Source organism: Trichosurus vulpecula, chromosome 8 (genome assembly GCF_011100635.1).
Source record: "Trichosurus vulpecula isolate mTriVul1 chromosome 8, mTriVul1.pri, whole genome shotgun sequence".
In the NCBI taxonomy this organism is placed as follows: Eukaryota; Metazoa; Chordata; class Mammalia; order Diprotodontia; family Phalangeridae; genus Trichosurus; species Trichosurus vulpecula.
Genome location: NC_050580.1, coordinates 17,704,506 through 17,713,459, shown reverse-complemented (window position 1 = coordinate 17,713,459; position 8,954 = coordinate 17,704,506). Strand labels below are relative to the sequence as shown.

The 8,954-nt window shown below is 39.9% G+C and overlaps 1 pseudogene; it reads left to right on the top strand.

Moving 5' to 3' along the window:
• Positions 1-5,393: 5,393 nt before the first annotated feature.
• Positions 5,394-7,420, top strand: LOC118829432 (annotated as a pseudogene).
• Positions 7,421-8,954: the final 1,534 nt, after the last annotated feature.

The window sequence follows — 8,954 nt, the reverse complement described above, 5'->3', positions numbered from 1 at the left end:
ATATGTGTGTGTATATATATATATATATATGATATATGTATATACATTTATCAGTATATTGAGAGGAAATGGCTTGAATTTGCCTACTACTTGGAACAAGTCCTTGGGAAGAAACTCAGGTTAAAGTGGCTGGGGTGTCTGGATCTCATTGTTGCCCTTTTAAGTGAGGAATCTTGTGATGAGAAGGCAGATTGCAGGATGATCAATAGCTATGCAGAGTAGACAGATGCTTAGCTTGATACAAAAGCAATGTCTCACTATTAGCTGTGATATTCAATTTATTTATCTCAGAAGAAGAAGTACTGGATTGACTGCAGAATGTGAAATTAAGATTCCAGGGAGCATGAATTCCTAGTCAAACCTATGTTGCATTTGATTTCCATGTTTCTGTATTCAATAGCCTACAAAATTTAAAGACGGAGAATCCTTTGATTCCCATAACTTGTTTTTGAAGCATTGACAACATTGCTAGTGGCATATCAACAGATATTTACATTTACAGTCACAAAAATTTTAGTGCCAATTTAAGCTTTTAAAGATTACATATGCCAACCTTTCTTCTTCAAAAATAAATAAGAAACTTTAATGTGAATATGAAGTAGATTTAAAAAAAGGAGTAGCCTCCAATTTAAAAATAAATTCTTCCCTTACTTGAAAAAAAATATTGGGTAGTTTATAATTTAAAAAAAATACACTATCACTGTATAATTTGACCATACTATCATGTATTTAGTTACTTTGGTTTCCAAATTGATGAACAGCGTTATGTAAATTATTTCACTTTCCATGGTGGCAGAATTGAAAGCCATGATTGTATGATCTCTTAGTGGTCTGCAAATGGGGTTCCCAAGATGATTCATTTTGATGTCTGAAGAAAAAAAAATAAAATCTTTTATTGAATTTATTTTTTTGCAAAGAAAATTGTATTATAATATTTAATTTTCTGATTTACATTTCACTTGACCCATAGGCTATGTGAGGTATCCTAAGGGAAGAGGAGGAGATTCTGCAATGTAGAAAGTCCCAGTGATTATCTGCTTTTGTGTTATTAAAACCCTATCATTTTTCACATAGGGAAATTGAGGCTGAAAGTCATTAATTGATTTGCCCAGGGTCAACCAGCTAATAAGAATCTGAGGCAGTCTTTCAAAATAGTTTCCTGTTTCTAAGCCTAGCACTTTACTCACTTTGGTCACAAAATGGACAAATAGATTTTTAAAAATTCCATAAAGAAGCCTCAGATTAAAGATAATTCATATGTTATAAGTACAAGTGAACCAAAATAAAATATCAGACAACATTTTATCTGCTCCAAGGACAGTATTTTGTCAATCACATTTGGATGGAGAAAGATGGGAACACCACAGGATACTCCAGATAATAGAGGCTTTCTGGGTATCCCATGGCAAAGAATTAAGAGTTGTCACATTTAATAAAGTTTTAATGCCCTTTGAAAATAGAAAGCAAAAAAAAAATGAAAATAGAAAGCCAAGAACTCCCAATTTGCTGACCGTCTCTGAGAGAACAAATAGTGTAGTGATTATACTAGGAATCAGATATTATCTAGACAAAGAGACTGTATCAGTGCTTTCACGAGCCAGGTGACATTCATCAAGGAGTGAGAAAGCATCTGATGCTATTTCTTTTTTCCCCCCCTAAGAAACTTGTTATGTAGAGAGAGCATTTTTGAAGAAAAACAAAATAGGTATTTGGAAGTATGTCTCCTATTAAAAAAAACTTTCATATGCATATTTAAAGAAAAAGGAAAAAGAAATCTTCTGAGTTTAAAGGTATTCCAAATGATGTGTTTTCATGAATTTTGAATTCATTTGTTGCAAATACAAAAATCAAATGGCTTTTGATTATTCTGCAACGGTACTAATTGACATCAGGAAGACAAAAGTGGAGTAGCCAGAATTCATCAGAAACCTAAACTTAATTGGTTAATCAGACTTTAAAAAGGAATCAGGATTTAATAAAAAAAAAAATAACCAGTGAGAAACTTCTTCCTTTGAAATTGTCTTTGTGTGAGACAGCTCTTTCTATTTTCAATATAACATGGAAATTGAAGTCAGTTATTGAAGTAAGTAGAATTAAGAAACAATCCTTAAAATTCTTTTTTCTTAAAATAATAAGTGAAAAATTTCAAAAAAGTCATGAATATTCAATCAGATTAGTCACTAAAATGTTATTAATTTCTGAGTACAAAGAGGTTTCAGTGGCAATAATAAATAAAATCCATGTTTTTACATATTGTTTATTTCAACTTTGTCAAATCTTATTAGAAGATAAGTCAACACAGGGAAACATTAATTACACCCTGACCCTATTCATGGATGAAAGAAACTTTACTGTTAGCACTAGAATTTAGTTCAAAGCAATTCAAAAAGGAAGAGACTTTAGATGTTCTAAAATACAACCTCCTGTTTTCCTGAGACCTACATGGAAAAAAAAAAAAGTTTTCCTCTCAGGTCATATATGTATTAGTCCCCAAAGCCAGTATTTTCACATGAGTCATCTAACTGAAAATATGGAGGTATTTCCACTATGATGTAGAAGAGTAGGCCAAACTGGAGTACCTTCTTTCTCTTTCTCTCCCTCTTTCTTTCTTTCTGTCTCTCTCCCTCTCTCTCTCTCTCTCTCTCTCTCCCTCTCTCTCTCTCTCTCTCTCTCTCTCTCTCTCTTGCTTTCCTTTTGACTTTGAAATACATGCGGAGTGTATTGGGACATAAAGCTACAGGATCAAAAATTTAGAATGAAAAGATGCCTCAGAGTTCATATAATACTTCATATTTTGTAAATGAGAAAACTGAGACCCAAAGTCACAACATGATATTCAACAAGAATTAGCTACATAGACAAATATAAATGCACTTGAAGACTAGTCAGGTAAGAAAGTAATTAGAATTATTCTGCCAGGCCCTGGAAGGCAAGCCTACAAACAAGGAGTGAAATCATTATTATCATCATGATCATGGCCATCATCATCATCATCATCGTCACTAACATTTATATAATGCTTAATATATGCCAGACACTGTGCAAAGCCCCTTACAAACATGCTAATGTTTGCTCATTCGATGCTCACAACTCTGTAAGGTGCTTGTAATCATTTTCTACCTTTTATGGATAAGGAAACTGAAGTTGTGACTTGCCCAGGGTCACACAGCTAGTGAGTATCTGAATCTGAATTCGAACTCAGATCTTCTTGACTCCATGACCAGTACTCTATCCATTCCGCTACCTAGCTGCCCAAGGCAAAGTGAGGCTTTAAGTGAGGAAAAAAAATCCTAACAAATAGAGCTACCCAAAGTGAAATGGGCTGCCATAGGGAATTTGAGGGGATTCAGGTTCATCAATGGTCTTTTTACATTTGGTTGCCATAATCTAGATGGGATTCTTGTTTCCAAAAGAATTGCACAATATGGGCTCCCAAATCCTTTCCATCTCTGACATTCTGTGACTCAATGGAATATGACCATGTAGCTATGTGCATCAGAAATCATCTAGTGTTATAATTACATAAAACAATCACATTTTTCTTACATACCTTCTCCGTGCTAGTGATTATGATATAAATGGAAGGAAGGAAAGAAGGAAGGAAAGAAAAAAAGATCAAAGGAAGAAGGATAGAAGGGGAAGGAAAGAAGAAGGAAGGAAGGGGAGAGAGAGAGAGAGAGAGAGAGAGAGAGAGAGAGAGAGAGAGAGAGAGACAGAGAGAGAGAGAAAGAGAGAGAGAGAGAGAATCCTTAGTCTTTCTCTCAAAGAACTTACATTTTATCAGGCAAAAAAAAAACAGCTTAGAAATTTATGAGTGTATGTATGTATGTATGTATACCAATTAAATGTAAAAACTTATAAAGTACTTCAGGAGTGAGGACATAAGAAATTGTGAAAACAGGAAATGGTCACATCTAGAAAGCAGCTTGAATAATGTCCTGAAGAAAAATAGGGGTTCTTCAAGGCTGAGGTGACAAGAGAATGCATTCCAGGTAAGTCTGATGGCCCTTGCAAAAGCAAAATGAGAGGACAGGAGATGGAATTGGAAGAACAAAGAAATATCCAGATTCTGCCCATCACTGGGCCATAGAAAGTAGAAAAAAAGGTAATGTCTATTAAGCCTCGAGAGAAAGATGGAGTCCATGCTGTTTTAGATTTTAAAAGCCAAATCAGATGAATTTATATTTGTCAATATTCCCCCTTAGACATTGATACAAATAGTGGTGAAACCTGTTTAAGTACTGAGGCTCCTAATCTCAATTCCCACTATGACCAGTTGAGTCTCCAGTCCTTGGCTACATCTTTCTCTCTGGCAGTACTTCTGGGGAATCAGGGGTAATATTCTACTGTTATCATTTTGACTCCCCATTGCTAAGCTTCACACTAAGATTCTCATTGGAGGATTATTTTAGTCAGCTAGTCCTAAGTAGCTTCTAGAAAGGGGTATTTATTAAGGTGAAATATTAAACATAATCAGAACAAAGCATCCCCCCAACATTCTATGACATTCTCTCACTAGTGCTTGCCAGAGTTGGGGACAAGTACAGTCAGACTTAGAGAACATAAGTAGCAAGGGGAGAACCTATGACTCATGGTTGCTAAAAAGTCCTTTTCTCCCATTTCTGGGCTACTCAAAAAGCCCCTTTAAAGATTATGAACCTATATTCATCTGTCCTTAGGTCTCATAAGCTGATCCAAGGACAGGACCAGTATGTCCATAGGCGGATATGAAGGCTAAAACCTTTGGCCCTATTGAGGTTCACAAGGTCCTCCTTTGGTGTGGGGGAGGACGGGGGAGTAGACCTAGGCCTCTCCATCCCAAACCAAACAATTTCTTGGGAGGAAAATGAGGTTACCCAGGGCATGGACAAGTTTCCTCTGCCATATTTAAACACATTTCTTTTTTACAATTTTTTCAGTGTGAAATACTTTTTATAGACAGTATAAAGCCTAAAATCTCTACCAGTTAAGGTATCAAGGCTAAAATGAGAGGGAGAGAAGAAGGGTTCAAATTCTCCCTCTGTTCACAATGTGAAGTAGAAATGGTGAAAGGTAGACTGAGGCAATGATCAAGGGACAGTGAATTCTGCTGGCAGGTCTGCTCATTCCAGTTTTGTTATTTTTCTATTATCAATTCCATTATTAAAAAGAAAAACCAAAAACAACCTTTTTTGAGGAGAGGGCCATATATTCTGTGCAAAGAACTAGCCTAGACATTGAAGATACAAAGACAAAATAAGGCACTGTCCCAGACCTCTAGGAAAGTAGCAATCTGTTATAGCTTAGCACAATGCCTGCTATGTAGAAGGCACTTAATAAACATTGTTATTGAGGGCGAGCTACCAAGGGACAGAGATGGATGTTGAGAGAATGAGGAGGAGGAAGGAGAGAAAATGGCCTTAATGAACTACAGTGCCTACAGTCAAGCTGCAGCCTAGCAGGGCTGCAGTGCTTCTGTATCCCAGCCAACTCAAAGATATGTACAGAACAGGCATGTGAGCTACAAAGTTATGGAACCTATAAACAACCTACTGATGTCAGCTATACACAGTCTCAGGCAACTGCAACATGTGGCCTTACTTTGTATTCAACCTTTTATGGACAGCCTCCAACAGGTCATACTACACCACGTGTACCTTAAGCTTATGGTCAGTCCATCCAAGGATATGGGATGGAGCCCTATGATACCAACTCTGCTACAGTTACGACCACTAAGGCATCCTATGCAGAAAGTCTGCATATGGCACCCAACCTCCTTACCACACCTACTGGCAGCAGCCAGCAACGGCCACACCTGTGAGACCCCAGGGTGGTAGTAAGCCTTCTGAGTCTAGTCAGCCTCCATCTAGTACAGTAGGCTACAGCCATCCCAACCTAGGATAGGGACAGAGCAACTACAGTTATCCACAGGTGCTCAGAAGCTTCCCCATGCATCCAATTACTGCTCTGCCATCCTATCCACCAACCAGCTATTCCTCAACCCACCCAAATAGTTATGATCGGAGCAGTTACTCCCAGCAGAATACCTATGGGCAGCAGCCCCCCATTAGTCATCCCTCCCAAACTGGATCCTGTAGCTAGGCTCCAAGTCAGTATGGCCAGCAGAGCAGCAGCTACAAGCAGCAGAATGTATTCTGGCAGGACCATCCCAGCAGCTCGGGTGTACATGGGCAGGAGTCTGGAGGTTCTTCCAGACCCGGAGAAAACCAGAGCATGAGTGGCCCTGATAACTCAGGTAGAGGAAGAGGGGGTTTTGATCATGGAGGCATGAGCAGAGGTGGACAGGGAGAAGGAGGAAGACTCAGTGAAATATGTGCTGGAGAGAAAGGTAGCTTCAATAAGACTGGTGAACCTATGGAAGAAGGAGCAAAACTGAACCTAGGCCTGACTGTAGATCTAGATGAAGACTCAGAAAACAGTGCAATTTATGTACAAGGGGTGAATGAAAATGTGACTACTGACGGACTAGAAGAATTTTTCAAACAACTTAGGGTTGTCAAGATGAACAAAAAGACAAAGAAACTGGAAAACCAAAGGGAGATGCCACTATATCTTATGAAGACACACGTACTGCAAAGGCTGCAGTAGAATGGTTTAGTAGGAAAGATTTCCAAGGGAGCAAATTCAGAGTGTCTCTTGCTCCAAAGAAACCCCCAATGAATAGCATGCAAGGCTTCGTACTACCCCATGAGGGCAGAGGGATGCCTCCTCCACTCCAAAGAGGTGCTGAAGGGCCGGGGAGCCAGAAGGTCCCATGGGCTGAATGGTAGGCAGAGGAGGAGACAGGGGAGGGTTTCTTTTTGTTGTTGGTTTTTGGAGGGGGGAAGGCAGGGCAGTTGGGGTTAAGTGACTTGGCCAAGGTCTCAAAGCTATTAAGTGTGTCAAGTGTCTGAGGCCAGATTTGAACTCAGGTGCTCCTGACTCCAGGGCTGTTGCTCTACACACTGTGCCACCTAGCTGCCCCCATGGGAAGTTTTCTACCGAGAGGATTCAGAGGTTGCCGAGGAAACCCTGCAAGAGGATGAAATGTCCAGCACAGAGCAGGAGATTGGCAGTGCCCTAATCCAGGCTGCAGAAACCAGAATTATACCTGGAGAATAGAGTGTAATCAGTGTAAGTCCCCTAAGCCTGAGAAATTCCTTACACCACCCTTTCCACCTCCAGGTGGTGACTGTGGTAGAGGTGGCCCTGGTGGCATGAGCAGTGGTAGAGGCGGAGGTGGATGTCCTCATGGGCTGTGGAGGGCATGTTCAAAGCAGGCCAAGGTGGAGACAGAGGCGACTTCCAGGGAGGACAAGGAATGTATTGAGGAGGCTTTGGTGGAGGAAAAAGAGGAGGACCTGGAGGTGGGCATCTCATGGAGCAGATGGGAGGCACAAGAGGCAGGCATGGAGGATCAAGAACAACGGATAAAATGTGAACAGGGTCAAGAGCACAGAGACCAGCCCTACTGGACACAGAAACCCCACAGAGCTTTTTTGAAACAATAGACAATATAATTTGGCCATTTTAGTGAGAGCTCTGCTGTAGCTCAGCTTATGTAAATTTCTGTGCATGTAGGTGGGCTGCATAAATCACACTGCAGGCCAAATTTTGGACAGCACTGAATTCTAGTCTAAGTCACTCTCTTTGTAGCAGAGGAAATTGAGGCCTAAAGCCTTGGATTTCTCATTGCTATGTGGTTAGTTTATAAGCAGCAAAGCTATACTAAATCAAGGGCTAGGTATTGTATCCCATGTTCCCTTTTTTGAAAAATAAGACTAGAGGGTCATCTATTTATAACTGAAAGGGGTCTTTAAATCATGGAGTTCAACCACCTTAATTTATTATTTGGGAAACAGAGTCTTTGAAAAGTTAAATAATTCTCACAACATCACCAGGGTAGAAAATCTGAAATTCCAAGCTCTAATGATGCCAGTAGAACTAGGGCTGGAAGAAGTCATCATTCTAGACCAAACCTAACATTTGATTAATAAGGAAATAATACAGAGAATTTAAGTGATTTTCCACCTATAAGTAAAGGGGCAAGTAGGTGGTATGGTGGATAGAGTGCTGGGCCTGGATTCAGGAAGACTCATCTTCCCGAGCTAAAATCTGGCCTCATACATGTGATAGTAGTATGACCCTGGGCAAGTTGCTTAACCTTGTTTGCCTCAGTTTTCTCATTTGTAAAATGAATTGGAGTTCACAATGGCAAACCCCTCCAGAATCTTTACCAAGACAATCCCACATGATGTCCCAAAGAGTCAGACTGAAAAACTGAAAAACAACAACAAAAACAGCAACAGTAATCAATGTGTTGAAGTCCTCTCACTATACATCATGAACATCATAGGACACTAGGTTTAAAGTCGAAAGATCTTTACAGATTATCTAGAACAAGATGCACATTTTGTGGATAAAGAAACTGAGGCCAGAAGGTTAAGGGATGTAACTGGTCACTCTAGGAAGAGAATGAAAGTGCTAGGATTCAAACCCAAGTCCACTTAGTCATTCCCCTAAACCAGGGGTGGGAACATGCAGCCTTGAGGCCAAATCCAGCCTTCTAGGTCCTTAGGTATGGCCTTTGGACTGAGTCCAAGTTTTACGGAACAAATCCTTTTATTAAGGGGATTTATTCTGTGAAGTTTGTATTCAGTCCAAGGGCCATACTTGAGGACATAGAGGACCTCGAGGCTGCAGGTTACCTGCCCCCAAACCAATCCTGAAATATCTTAACACGGTGGGGCCTTCCTTCTGACGCTATGGGACATGCGATACTGACCCTAAATGTCTGCCTATATTCAGTTCCCCCATCAGAGAACGTCTGAGAGCATTCAAGTCAGCAGTTTAAATCAGCTTGTGTTTTCTGTCTGTACACTTGATTGACCTCACACAGCTGGACTGACACCAGCCAATGTTGCCTTTGCATGAATATTGAATCCCTAACACATAATCAGAATTCATCATACTGC